Source organism: Anastrepha ludens, chromosome 5 (genome assembly GCF_028408465.1).
Source record: "Anastrepha ludens isolate Willacy chromosome 5, idAnaLude1.1, whole genome shotgun sequence".
In the NCBI taxonomy this organism is placed as follows: domain Eukaryota; kingdom Metazoa; phylum Arthropoda; class Insecta; order Diptera; family Tephritidae; genus Anastrepha; species Anastrepha ludens.
The window spans coordinates 12,804,746-12,820,051 of record NC_071501.1 but is presented as its reverse complement, the minus strand read 5'-3'; the positions used below and the strand labels follow the sequence as shown (position 1 = coordinate 12,820,051).

At 39.7% G+C, this 15,306-nt stretch overlaps 1 protein-coding gene across 1 annotated transcript in view; it reads right to left on the bottom strand.

The window, feature by feature from the left end:
* Nucleotides 1–15,306, bottom strand: part of LOC128863581 (uncharacterized) — a 294,071-nt gene that overhangs the window by 188,004 nt on the left and 90,761 nt on the right. The window lies entirely within an intron of this gene.

Genomic DNA, 15,306 nt, shown 5'->3' with positions numbered 1-15,306 from the left:
GTAACGCCCTTCATATGGTTTGACAGGGAGTGGAAAAGATGGTAAGCCGTCGGTGCAAGGTCCAGAGAATACGGCGAATGCTGAAGGACATCCCATTCGAGCCCTTGGAGTGCAGTTTTGACGACTTATGCAACATGGGCCCTGGGGTTGTCGTGAAGGAATATGGCTTGACCATGTCGATCAGGTCTTCTCCATCGAATAGCCTCATTCACGCGGTGTAGCTGGGCAGTGTAGAGTTCTTTGTTGGCCGTGGCATTCTTTTTGAGCATTTTTCAGTGCACCATGCCCTCCTAGTACCACCAAACACATGCCATGATCTTCTTTGGATGAAGATCCGACTTGACTCTCGATTTTGGCGTATCTCCTGCATCTCCCGTATCTCCCACTCCTTTCTTTGCTTCATATTGATGTATAGGCACCACTTTCCATCTTCCGTGACAACTCGATACAAAAAGCGTTGCTTATGACCGCGTGTTGCGCGATGGCGGGCGAGAGGCTGAGAATCAATGTGAAGACGACTTTCTTAATTCTTTTTTGTAGGCTGAAATTTTAGCCATGAAGTTAAATTTTTTTTGTTTTAGTCTAAACTTAATCGCTGGCTGTCCATTAATGTGAAAATAGTTCAGGATTATTGCTTTGTTCCAACGATTAAACTGTATAACAGAAAAAAGCATTTGGCGCATATGTTTTGAACTGTTTTTACTACTTTTTCAAGTGTTTGACTATCCGCCGATCATCATGCTTATATTTTGTACATCAGAGTCATCCTTCGTTGTTTTGGTCATGCCCTATTTAAAATACATTTTAAAAGAATCCTGCACTTGGATAAGGCCCACAGTTGATATTTTATATTTAGCTAATTTTTAAGCGGCATTAAAAGAAAGTAGTGCAACTTAAAAAAATTGAGCAAAATAAGCGATGAAAATATGAAAAATCTTGAAAATAAGAGCGCGTGTTACGTCACCCGGCCATTCCACTCCAAAAATTGAAGCTGATTGGTCGTCGTAACACGACACCCAACCAAATAAGTGTCATTGCACCACTTCATTTCACAAGTGATATGCCAATTAGCTTGCAATGAAGGAAGTGCAACGACACTTACGCAAATGTAGAAATGTAATATTAGTAATAAGAAATGCTTCATTGATTCACCAATTATTGTACAAGTGAATCAACTATTACCAACCAGTATAATTTCGATAGCGTTGGCATAAGATCACTATAAATGTTAGTTGTAAGAACTCATTAATGCATTGTATTGTATACCGTTGACAAATAAAGACGCAAATTGGTTTTTAAGCCGCGACTTGCAATTAAACTTATCTCGCGCGTTGACGCTTTGATGAAGATAATGGCTCAGCATTAGAAAATACCATTTTATTTATTACTTACTACAAAATTTATTTTACTGGCTGCCTAATAATCCTATTTTCAGGAACTTAGGCCCCCGCCATCAAATATTGTTGCATTATTTTTAAGACAAGCACAAAATGAAATGAAAATGACTACCACTTTGTGGAGTTGGAGTTCATCTGGTAAATTGTTTTTGTGAGGAAGTGACTTACAGAACTCTTCGAGAGCGAATTCAGGACACATTTAATTTTTATATGGATACAAATTTATATATATTACTCAAATATCTTGCAGAATTTTGATCTACCTACCGTTTACCACCCTCTCTTCACTAAAAGCAATGTGTGCTATCCGCCGCAACATAGACTATTTTTAAGTTGCTATTTTTTCCTCTTCCTTTTTTTAATCTACCAGTTACTCTACTTTGCTGTGTTAGTGGGCCATTGCCTCGAGTTAATATCACAGATCAGTTGGAATGCGCAAATATGCGCCATTCATTGTCTAGACCGGAAAACGCTTGCAGCGTTTCTGGTGCTTCTTTTTATTTACAAATTCTGGGCGAGTTTTTTTCTGTTATCGAATTTAACAGTAATTTAATCATATGAGTTTAGTGAGTATACAATGCAAGCCGTCAGGGAAAATCCGCGTTAGTAAAATAAATTTCCGTTTAAGTATTTGTGCATAGAATTTTGGGCGATTGCGAACTGCTTTGTTACTCAAGTTGCAAGCAACGATGTCTGTCTTAAAAAAGTAGTGGAAAAAAAGAAGTGTAAGAGAAAATAGTAATGTATAAGTACACAATTATTCATGTATACTAAGTACGCTATGACTGCAGTATTGAGAAGCGACTACGGGTTTTGGCACTATAAGTTGCTGGTTCTAGTTAGGCAAGAAGGGTGTGTGTTTTCTTGAATTCAATAAATGGTTTTTTATAAATTTTCAAAAGGAAACACATTAGTTTTGGGTAAAATTTTTGCGCATATGGCTTAGAATTATTTTATGGCCGATCATTAGCTTCTGCGCGATGCTACGACTACTAACATTCCGGTCAACTACGATTATTTCTGTGATTTATCGACATTTTCGACTTTACCGACACTTTCTTTAACATCAAAAAGGTCTGAACGGAATCGACGAAACCAAAATTGCACGTAATTAATTGTTACAGTATCGGCGTAATAAACACAATTCAGAATGTAAGCATGCAAGCCAGCATTTTCGTCTTTATAAAAAACAAAAAAAAAAAAAAATGTAAAATGTACTGAATTTTCTCTTTGCTGCCGCCATTGTTAACACCCTGTAACTCACAACTGAATGGAAAAGTTGCAGTGCGAAATATCATCTTGACGATGAGCACAAACTTTAATTTGCTATTTTACGGGATATCGATCACTACAGCCATCTTTCGAGAAACTAATGGATTCCTTTTTCCCCAAATTATTATCAGGTGTAAAACGCAACCTGAAAGAAAACAGAGAAATGCAAGCTTCAATTTGAGTTGATAATTTAATATAGAAAACGGGGGATGGTAAAGGGTAGTATGAGCTCAAGTAATTGGTTAGTTCGATGAGACCCTCGTGAAAGATCCAAGCATTCCATTTACTTTAACTCATTGAGCTTAAGAACCTAAGAAAATTTATTAAACTTATGTTGCCAAGATATACCGGATGGGAAATCACAGTATCATTTAAATCATGGAGTGTAAAATATTAATGACGACTAGCAAATGCAATGCTCACATCTGTAAAAAAAAATATTCCCCCAGAAGTCTCGTTTTAGTCCAACGATCTATGGATCTATATCAATATTCTTTGTAGCTAAAAATCATCTAAATTTTTCCATTAAATAATCAAAGAAAACTCTCAACGTGACTTGAAAAATTGCGATTTGGCTGCAATTTTTTCGGTCTTTTAATCTTTGGCACGAGGTTGTTGTTGTTGTAGCAGTAACTTTGCCCCGTCAGTGTTGTGTAATCACCAGTCGTATCGTATAGCTCACGTAACGGTAGGCCCAGGAAACTATCTGTTTCGACGGGTTGGGCCCAGCGGGAGGGGGGTGTTAGATGAATGAGTTTGATGGGGCATGTGAAGAGGTGGTTAGTGTCGTGCGGGGTGCCTTCACATGCCGCACATATGTTTAGTTGTGCCAAGGTTACGCGGGACTCTCGGAGAAATTAGAGCTCTTCGTCTACGATGTGTCTTGGTTGGACTCCGATGACGGCATTCGCGGGTCGGGAAATCAAAAAGGTGGTAAGGGTCTCCCGATGAATGTCGTTGATTGTCTGTCTGTACACTGTCCGATCCAGTAATTGTCGGTCTGTTTTGTCCTGGATCTCGTCAGCGTAATTGAGGAAGTGCCTCCTGCCATGCCTGGGAGGTGGCTCAGGTTCAAGCAGTTGTCTGCATGCGTGAGGCCTGCGGTAACACCCTAGCAGGAACTGCTTGCTGAGGAGTTTCTTATGCTCCTTTATAGGCAGCATATTGGCCTCGTCGTGCAGGTGTTGTATTGGGGTCATCATGAGATATCCTGTTGCGGTCCTTATGGCAGTGTTTTGGCAGGTCAGTAGCTTCATCCACTGCGTATCACTGGTTCCAGGCGACCAGACAGGCGCGGCATAATTTAGAACCAGTCGGCCTATTGCTTTGAAACCCAACAGCAACATCTCTTTGTCTTTGCCCCAAGTGCTGCCGGCAAGCGACTTGAGGACCTTGTTGCGATTCTGTACTTTAGTTGCAATAGCGGTTGTATGCGCAGAGAAGGAGGGCAAGCTGTCAAAGATAACTCCCAATATTCAGGGGTTGTTTACCGTCCTTTGTCCAGGTGGTGAAGGGACCGTCATGGATTTAGTGGGAGAAAGTTGTAAGTTCCTCGCAGTAAAGAAGCGAGAAAGGCAGGCGAGGTAGTCGTTTACTTTGGAGCACAGGCCATCAATGCCATTGCCCGACGCCATTATCATGCAGTCATCGGCGTAGGAGACCAGGGAGACTCTCTCTGGTGGCGGTGGGAGTTTCGAGATGTAGAAGTTAAAAAGCAAGGGTGAAAGAACATAAGCCTGTGGAACTCTTTGCTTTATTTTCCTCTGTTGGGATGTTTGGTCTCGAAATATCACCGACGAGTGACGACCACTCAGGTAGTCGCCCTGGCGGGAGTGTCGACTGTAAAATGTCATCTAGTAACGTGGCGTGGCTAACTGTGCCGAAAGTCTTTTTTAGATTCAACGCTACTAGGACAGTCCTCATGCAGAGGCGGTTTTGGTTGAGTCCGCAGTGTACCTGGGTGTTAATCACGGTGAGTGCCGTGGTGGTGCCATGAATTCTGCGGAAACCATGCTGGTGTGAGGCTGGGATTAGAATGTTCGTAAAGAATGGGAATAGAAGAACTCTTCACTACTGGGGAAAGGAAAGTTATCGAACGATACCACTCCCCTTTGTTGGAGTGTTTCCCAGGTTTCAGTTGTGGGACCACTCTCCCTGATTTCCATTTGTCAGGGATGATGTGAGTAGCCATAGACAGATTGAAGACCCTGGGGAGGTATTCTACTCTCAATGGACCCAGCTTTTTCAACATTGGCATATTCAATCCGGCATGTTTAGTCCGTCAGGGCTAATGGTTGATGCATATGGTTGATGGCCTCCTGAACCTCATCCCTGGAGAAAGCAAATGGTGCACTGTTGTGTGTCAGTTTGTGCAGCCGTTTGGTGGCACTACGCTTGTATTTGTCGGCCAGAGGATGCAGAATGAATTGCCTGCTAAAACAGCTCGCGCATATCTTCGGGTCCGACAAAGTACAACCGTTGAAGGTGATATCCACCCTGTCGTTGGGTTTCGTCGGGTTCGACAGGGATCTTACGGTGGACCAGAGCTTGCTCACAGCAGAGGTGAAGTTGCAGGACTTCAGATGCTCATCCTATTTAGTCCGCTTATGTTGGGTTGCCAGTTGCCGGATCTCCAAATTGAGATCCTTTATGCGAGGATTCCCGGGAGATCACGCTCGTTTGCCAGAACAGCTGCTTCAGCTGGGAAATTGGGACGTATGTGCCGCATCCTTCCAGCAGGTATGAAGCGAGCCGCGGTGACTGTGATTACCTAGCAGAATGCGCGTTCGTCTGCGCGCACATCGGTGGGAATGGGGAGAGCGGCGAAGGTGTTTTCAGTGTTCCGACTAAGAGCTGCCTCCCCAATAAACTAGCCTTGTCTAGTGTGCCGTATCTTTGGCACGATATTCACCTTTAGTTATGATGATAACGGGACAGTCATTTCTAAAAAAAAAGTAAAGAAAAAAACAGAAAGCCGGAGTGTTTGTATCCATTTGGACGATATAACCCAGCCAGCGCAACCGCTGGCTCTTTATTCGCCGCGCTATGTCTACGTCGCTGTAAAGCTTATACAGCCTACGATACTCGCCGTTGCTAATTAGTTGCTAGTATTAACAACAGTTAATACCCATGCGAGCTTCAGTTGTTCAGCTCCGTTTTAATCTAGACTTTAATCTGTTGAGGAGACACAAATTATGAGCAACCGAAAATAGCGATCACCGCAGATTCCATCAAAACTGTCATCGAGGTAATCGAACGTCAACAAAACTTTTCATTAAAACTCAGGGAGTGGCAATAAAGTATCTCAATTGTTAATTGATGGAATTGAAATATAATTTTTGATTAAAGGAAAGTGTGTGGATTTTTCGCTAAAAATACTTTTTAAACTGTCAGTTATTTTCTGTATTTGCCTGATCTAGCATAAAGTCATTCTCTTTTTTTTAAATTTACTTATTTTTAACTTTAATCACTTCGGTCTTCCACTTTCAGCTCACCTCCTTCATAATGGTAGCACAAAGGACGAAACCGTGTTTCCTCGTCCAAGTGTGCTCATTCCTTGGGCAACCATACCAATACCCTAACCAAACCTTAATCACAATAAATGTAGTAAAAGGAAGCAGCTGCCTAAGAACACAAGCTATTAAAGCTGTGCTGGCAAGATTTCCTCCTGGGCATTTAATTCAAACTTGCATTTCTTAGCATTTCAATTTTCAAGGTTATGCAAAACTCCATTGCAATTAAGATCTGCACGCACATGTTTATTTACTCCATCTGCAAATGTTCCCCGAACATGTTTGCGTGGATGTTCAACAACGCAATGCAGAAGAGTCTCTCATAAAGCGTACATGGCGTATGAGCGACATACTGAAAGTATAGAAATGTAGTCACATATGATACATACATACACAAATTGAGCCTCTAAGGAATGTAGACGGAAAGGGAGCGCCAAGCATGCAATTTGAACTGCGCGCGTTCAGTTTACTTATTTACATACTTCTGCATTGGTAGTTGGTTGCATTCACAGCGATGCAGATAATTGGATAGCCGCGCTGGCGTCTACATGGCGTATGAGTAATGCTGAAAATTCCATTAAACTTTGAACACAAGCTGCAAGTAACTAAAAGCAAATACTGCGGTTTCGGGTTATTTTAGCTGCTGACATATCACAGTGTATGTGTCTTATATGTGTACAAAGCGAAAAGAAAGGGTGAAGCGCGCGAAATTACACCACGAAAGTGAAGGAAAGTGCGCAAAAAAAAAAAAAAAAAAATTAACACGCCAAGAAGTATAGCGTGCGCAAGTTTCGTGGGAGCACTAAAAATGGCAGCTGCGAAAGCGATGCAAAGTCGCTGTTGCTGGTGCTGCTAGAATTTTTGATGTTGATGCGACCCATATGCCCGCACACTTGCGCACGTAAATCGTGGAACAGCTGTTTTTGTATGATTCGATGTGAAGCGGGGAGCGTGTTAACTTTGAGAGTTGCTGTCTTGCTTGTAGTTTTGCTTTTTTTTGCGTTTTCAAGGTGTTGGGGAATATTTTTGTTCGCAAGTTTCTCATTAGTCAATATTCTGAAGTTATAGAAGTTTTAAAGCACCTTGTTGTTTTTTATGTGACTGCTATTGTTGTTGTTGTTTTTTAATGTTGTGGTTGTTGTATGACGTCCAAATGTGGTTAAGCATATATAAATAAGTGAGTGTTTGTGCATTCTTTTCTTTAGCATATGCATATAAGTACTTTTCGTGTACAGGGTGTTAAGAAAAGAGTGTCAAATACTTGAAGCCTTAATTTTTTTTATTCCTTTATTATTCCACTGGGGAGCATAGGGCTTCTACAAAACATTTAAATCTTATTCTGTTTACCACTGTTCTCTTTACGACCCGTTTGGTTAACTATTTCTAGTTCACGAAGGTTAGAACGCCGCCAAGTATTTCGTGGATGATCGGGACGTCTGTGCCCTTGTACGTGCCATTCCAATACTATTCTGCTAATGCTTTCCCTGTCCTTTCTGAGAGTGTGCGCGATCCATCGCCATTTATGACCACTTATCCCCTTTTGGAGTGGATCTTGCTCGGTGATCTGCGACGATTCCGTATTTCGGATAGTGTTCGGCCAAAAAACTTTACATATTATCCGAAGGGATTTATTTGTGAAGCTTTGAGGTTTCTGCGTGATCGTAAGGCGTAAGCGTGAAGCCTTAATAGTGAAAACCAAATGAATCAAAAAAGCTTTTATGAAACAAGTGATTTGGTGATGAGGGTAGAAACTTTTTTTGTCACTTAGCTATTTTTTTCTTATTTAATAGTCTTATGCATTGTGAATTTTTTTTGTTGAATTTAAGAAAATTATCCATTGCCAACTTTGCGCAGAGAAACTTTTACGTACCATCAAGAGTAAGAGGCCTACCGAATAACATAAATAACTCCTTTAAGTGTTCTTTAGCTGTTACATTCACTATCCGAAACATTATTACGAACTCATGCGACATTATTTCAAATATTTTCCCTGAGTCGTCACTGAAAATAGATCTTTGATGGGCCCTCATTTTCTTTTCTTAAGGAATGTAATTAAATCGCGTTCTATAGCCTCAATTTTCATCATTAAACTTTCCCTGCGTTCTGGTATTTTCATTGAATGAAAGTTTCTGTTTTGACATTTGTGTAGTAAACACATGCGAAATACACGTTAATAAACAATGTTACGCTACACTGCTCCAGAACGCGGAATATTGCTGACTATTTATTTGACCAATAATCGGTCGGTGACTTTCGCACAACGTGAATTTCGTCGCAGATTTCCTCGCCGTCCAACGCCTACTGGTGAAACACTGCGACGTTTAGCCGCTCACCTCGAAGAGACTGGCACAATACGAGATGCTGCCAGGCGTAGCAGACCCCGGAGTAGCCGTTCTGCAGAGAATATTGCTGCTGTAGCCGAGGATGTCATGGAAGCGCCGTCGACATCGAACAGACGACGTGCCACGCAAATGGGTATCAGTCGACGGTCTTTAGAGCGAATTTTGGTACAAGATTTGAAGATGTTTCCGTACAAAGTCCAGACGGTGCATCAGCTGTTAGCTGCTGACTACCAATCGCGTCTAACATACGCTCTAGCCATCCTTAATCACCACCAAGAGGAAGATGATTTTTCATCAAAAATAATCATGAGTGATGAGGCCCATTTCCATCTTATCGGGTACGTTAATAAGCAAAATTTACGCTTCTGAGGCACTGAAAATCCGCGTGTAACCCACGAAGAGCCATTACACCCGCTCAAAGTCACTGTATGGTGTGCTGTTTTCGCTGGAGCAGTCATCGGACCTTTTTTCTTCGAAGACGTCGCGGGCCAAACGGTTACTGTGAATGGTGAGCGCTACAGAGCAATGATCAACGAGTTCTTTTTGCCGCAACTTCATGAATTGGGATTGGAAAACATGTGGTTCCAACAGCGCGGTGCAACGGTACACACTGCACGTGCCACAACTGATATGCTGAAGGATGCATTTCCCGGGCGCCTAATCTCTCGTTTTGGCGATTTGCACTGGCCAGCAAGATCGCCTGATTTGACCACTCCAGACTTCTTTTTGAGGGGCTTTTTGAAGTCGCGGGTTTATGTCAACAAGCCTCAGACTCTTGCAGCTCTTAAAGGCAATATCCGTCAAGAATGTGAGGACCTATCGCCGGAAGTTTTAGCCAAAGTGATGGAAAATGCCATAAAAAGGGCTCAAATGGCAATCAACTGTGGCGGCGGCCATTTACATCATATTCTCGACTTGATGTAAAAAAAATTAAAAGACCAAATAAAAATAATCCAGAAGAAGAATCAAAGTTTTTCATTTTTTTTTAAATTACAGCCAAAAAACATCGCAAGGTTACTTTCGCGCCACCTTGTATATGTCCGCTACTCTGACATTTATATAATATCTGGTAATAAGAAAGAAGGCGGCCACCGTAGCCGAATGGGTTGGTGCGTGATTACCATTCGGAATTCACAGAGAGAACGTTGATTCGAGTCTCGGTGAAAGACCAAAATTAAGAAAAACATTTTTCTAATAGCGTTAGCCCCTCGGTAGGCAATGTCAAACCTCGGAGTGTATTTTTGCTATGAAAAAGCTCCTCATAAAAATATTTGCCGTTAAAACTGTAGGTCCCTCCCTTGTGGACCAACATCAAGACGCACACCAGAAATGGAAGGAGGAGCTTGTCCAATCACCCAAAAAGGGTGTTCGCGCTAATTATTTTTTAATTTTTTTAATTAACTACAATATTTTTTCAAAACTTTTCGAAAATGTGATGTCGGCCTTGAAATTCAATGGACAATCTCTGTGGTTAACAAGTGCTACTTTGGGCAAAGTAGGCGATTGAGCAGTGAAGTCCTCTCTCGATGAATGAAATAAACACTCAATAAGGCTCTCTCAGTGTTTAAGAGAAAGATTCTGTGGAAGATTTTGAACTTTGGACGTTGGCAACGGCGAGTATCGCAGGCGATGGTGTATGAGGTTTACGAAGACATAGACATAGCGCAACGAGTAAAGATCTAGCGACTACGTCGACTAGGTCATGTCATCCGAAGCCAAGCACTTCGGCTTTAAAAGAATTAGATTAAAAAAAAGTGATTGGAAAATAAATAATAATTTGCTATAGCTCTCAAAGCGTTGGTTCACGGCCCAGTGTTTACTAAGTTTTATTGCTTGTTTTGGCCCACTTCATTACCACTTTAATTAGTTTGTATTCGTTCTTCAACACCCTGTTTGCACAAATGTGTGTGTGCGTGATATCTAAACACTTATGTTTACTGGCGCAATTGCGTGCACTTGTTTGCTTGCAGTTATGTGTCGTAAGCAGTACTAAACAAACTCGCGTATCTAACCTTCAAAGTGTTTTTAAGCGCACGTTTCCCATTTCGAACTTTTCCACATGCACGACGAGCATAACTGTATGAATATATTGGCTTAATACTTAATATGCGTATGCATAAGCAGGGGGCACATAGTAGCTTTACGCTTACATAAAATCATGCAGTTTACAGTTCAAAGCATAAACAAAGCAAAAAAATACATACAAATATAGATTCCCAACTATAAGGTGGCGCAAAATTAATCACCCTATTGACATTTTTGAACTAGACAGCTGCGGATACAAACATGCAAGTAATGGAGCACGTGTAGGTCAAAATAGGAATTTCTATCACTCAAAATAATATTTCTTTTATTCTGTACAGAATTATTAAGAACGAAATTAGATGATAAATTTTGCGCCACCTTATATTTTGTGATTTTTATTAATTTTCATAATGCCTGCATTTTGGGTCAAAACAAATATTTCCATCACTTAAAATAACTTTTTTTTATTCTGTAAAAAAATTATTCGAAAACGAAATTAGATGAACAATTTTGCGCCACCTTATATTTTGTGATTTTTACTAATTTTCATAATGTCTGCAATTCAGCTCGAAATAAATATTTCCATCACTTAAAATAATTTTTTTTTTTTATTCCGTAAAAATTATTCGAAAACGAATTTGGGTAATTAATTTTACGGCACATTACATTTGTATGCGATTACAAAAATAAAAAATAAAAATTTTAGTTCTAGGTTTGCAATGTATGAAAATGAATTAATATTAAATTTTCTAACATCCAACTAGTTGATGTATTATATTTAAAAGACTAAAAAGTCTATTTTCAATATTAATACTAATATTAGTTTGAGGAAAAATAAATCCATTATTTTTGCGTCCAATTTTTGTGCAAAAGGTTTCAAACTGTTTTATGGTCGATCTTCAGCATCTGAGTAATGCTACGACTACTAACATTTTGGTCAACTTCGATTATTTCTGAGATTTTATCGACATTTTCGACATCACCGACATTTTCTTTAACATCTAGAATGCCTGAACGGAATCGACGACCCCGAAATTGCACTTCATTGGCTGTTACAGTATTGGCGCCATAAATACCACTCAGAATTCACTCATTTAGCGGCTTGGTTTGCATTTTCGTCTTTATCAAAAAGTAAAACTTTAAAATGTACTGAATTTTCTCTTTGTTGACTTCCATTGTTAGCTTCCTGTAACTCATAACTGAATGGATAAACCAAAAACAGTAAATAATTATTTCATTGTGAAATGTCACCTTGACAACGAGCATAAACTTTAAATTTTTATCTGATTCGTATCACTAGCAGCTATCAAAGCCAGCGAGTCTTGTTTTACGTCCCACAAGGATCCGTGTTAGGGCCAACGCTGTGGAACACAATGTACGAGGGGATTATAAAGATTGTGATGCCAGCAAAGGTAAATGTTGTGGAGTACCTAGATGATATTGCTTTAGTGGTAATTGATAAACGTAACGACTGCTGTGAAGCATAAGTTCAATGAAGCCGTCGCGAGAATTCAAAGCTGGTTGAACAACGCTAATCTAGAGCTGGCAGCACAAAAAATTGAGCTGGTCCTTATCAGTAAATGTAGGCGGAACGAGAGCCTCACTATTCCGGTTGGAAGATATGGCATTGCCTTCCAAGCATAGTTAAAGTATCTAGGAGTCCACATCGATGAGAATCTAACATTCATGGAGCATCTAAAAATAACCAGTTACAAGGCAGTGAGATTGAATAACGCACTTATGCGTATATTACCAAACGTTGGAGGACCTCAAGAAAACGGAAAAAAGATGCTTTCAATTATTATTGACTCTATTCTCTTATACACCGCCCCAGTATGGTCAGGAGGACGAACAAGACGCTCAAAACAGGTAGTACAAGCTAACAGAGTTAGTGCGTTCATAGTAGTATATGATGATGCTATCTGCGTTGTAGCGAGTAAAGTTCCCCTTGATATAAGAACAGAGGAACTATATCACTCATCACTCAATGATTTATTAATGTATCACTCCCGTGGACACAAACCGACACCTGAAGATAAGATAACCGAGCGCGAACGTACGATATTAAAGTGGCAAAATGGATGGGATCATTCCTCCAAAAGCCAAGTTGATCCTCAAACTAGAAGAATGGATAAGCAGAAATTATTATCTAACTTAAATTCTCAGCGGACATGGTGGTTTTCTTGCTAACCTCCACCGTTTTAATCTAGCAGATAATTCGACCTGCCCTGAGTGGCACAGCGTAAACTCTGAACAAAAACAAAACTACCTTAAATTTTTTGATTGGTACTCTTCGAGATAGCAATCACTACAGCCTTCTACCAAGAAAATAATGTATTTCTTTTTCCCCACCTAATATACTATAGTTAGACCTTTAAGTATACAGGGTGAACGATATGAAGTGTTATCTATTCAAAACACCATAGCTTTTTTGTGTGAAACTAGTTTTTATTGATTTCAAGGACAAAATTGTTCAAAAATGATTACAACTTTAATGTATATTCACTTTAGCTCGACCACCTTTTGACTTGACTATAGCCTTCAAACGGTCAAAAAAAGAGTTGTATGCTGCACGAATGTGATCTTGAGGTATTTTGGCCCATTCTCGTATAATCGCTTTTTTGAGCGCATCCATACTGGCATATTTTTTAGTCCTCACCTTGCTCTCCAAAATGGACCAGATGGAATAGCCATTGTGTGGACGAAATGAAGTGTGGAACATGATTTTTTTTGGTTGGTTCACACGAGCTTTATGAGATGGTGCCGAGTCCTGTTGGAACGTCCATGGTCTACGACTGAAATGTTTGCGTGTTCACGGCTCTAAAGCAGCTTCTAAAACATTTTACCGATAATAAGTCGCATTCAATTTGACACCAGGCTCGATAAAAACGATTGGAGAGCGTCCAGCGGTCACTGCGGCCCAAACCATTACTTGCGATGGGAAATTGCTTCGAGTGGCCATACGTAGGCGCAAATTCTCGCATGAGCGTTCGGGAAAGTAAAGACGATCGTTTTGAGTGTTTTGAACTGCTCAGTTGGGAAATTTTTTTCATCAGAAAACACAATGTTAGGAAATTCGTCACGTTTGTGCAAGCCCAACAACTCCTTTGCTCTTTCGCACCGAACTTTTTGTTTGCTGGAGTTAAAGATCGTCTGTTTTTTGGAACTTGTCAGCCTTGACCTTGAGCTCATTTTTCAATATGCGCCGAATGCTGTCTTGCGATATTTTCAGTTTTTTGGCCATTTTTCTTCCACTTTGACAGGGATTTCGTTCAAGTCGAGCCTTCACTTTCCGAACCATTTCTGGCGTTGTTGGGGATTTTTTTGGTCCACCTCCATAGCGTTTTCCAATGCTACCAGTATCATTGTAACGTTTTATAGTGCGATACACAAAATTTTATTCACTTTGAGGTGACTGAGCTCACGAACAATGGCTGGCTGTGATTTTCCAACCAAATATAACGCAATCACACATTACGTTTGAATTCCATTATAGAAAAAAAAAAATTCAACAAAACTGAGACGCAAATGCTTTTGATGGCTTATAAACAGTATATTGAACTGTCATTAGAACAATTTTGACGTTGATGTCATGAGTTGTTTTACAGATACAAGCAGTGTGAAGTTGGTAACACTTCATATCGTTCACCCTGTATAATTACCCATCCTCCCACTACCTACAACCCACACTTCCTTACTCATTTTCTCCTTATCTTTCCTCCTTATATTCTCACGTCTCTCATTCACGCTTTTTAATTTGCTCCCTTACTAACTGATATTTTCTTTAACTACAGCATCTAAACCGATCTCCTTCTCTTTGTTAGATAAAAACAAGAAAAATTTAAATTTGGACTCTCATTATTATTTTTTAACCTTGGGATTCATTTATTAAGCTACTTTCGAAAATAAGGGTTATTATTATTGTATATTCTAGGATGACCCAGGAAAAATATATTCCTCCGTAATACATACTCATTCTTTTCATTTGCTTTTGCAGTAAGCCATATTGATAAACGTTTTTTCTTTGCTTTCTTATGTGAGAACATCTTTCTGTTGTGTTAATATAGCTCAGCTATTTTATATTACCAGCTTTCCTTCTTTTTTGGCTACGACATGTGGATGATCTAATTTCCATATTCGTATAAAATAATGTTTAAATTTATTAAGTTTTTGAAAGAGTTGATCATAGCAAAGTACAAACTTAAAACTTACAGAATTTCAATGCTACGAGTATTTCATAAACTATAAACAACCAAATATAATAGATAAATATACGAATTATGTGAGAGCAGAAAGATTAAATAAGAAATACACCAAATGTACACAAAAGAAGTGCCAGTTGGCAGAACAGAAAGATATATCTTCATACACATAATGAGAAGAGGAGCTGAGTGACTGAGTGAATAAAGTTGTCGAGAGTTTGAGTGAGTGAAACGAAAACAAGTTGAAGGCTTCGTCAAGTAAGTGAATTAAAAGAAGAGTTGTGCTGAAAAATAACCAAAGAGTTGCAAAAAGAAAGAAATAATAATAAAGAAGTTATAGCTTGGAAGTCTGCTGTATATTTGTAAAAGTGCATACACACAAACACAAAGTTCTCACGCACACACTTCTCAGACTTTCATCGCTTTACCACTGATCAGCTTATGTACCAAAGTAGTTTACGTTTGTCCGAGCGCAGTGTATTGGAAGCAGCGTCTGTGACTGGGTCTGTGTTTGTACGCCAGCTGCCTGTTTTCTGCAGTGCTGATTTCTGTGTAG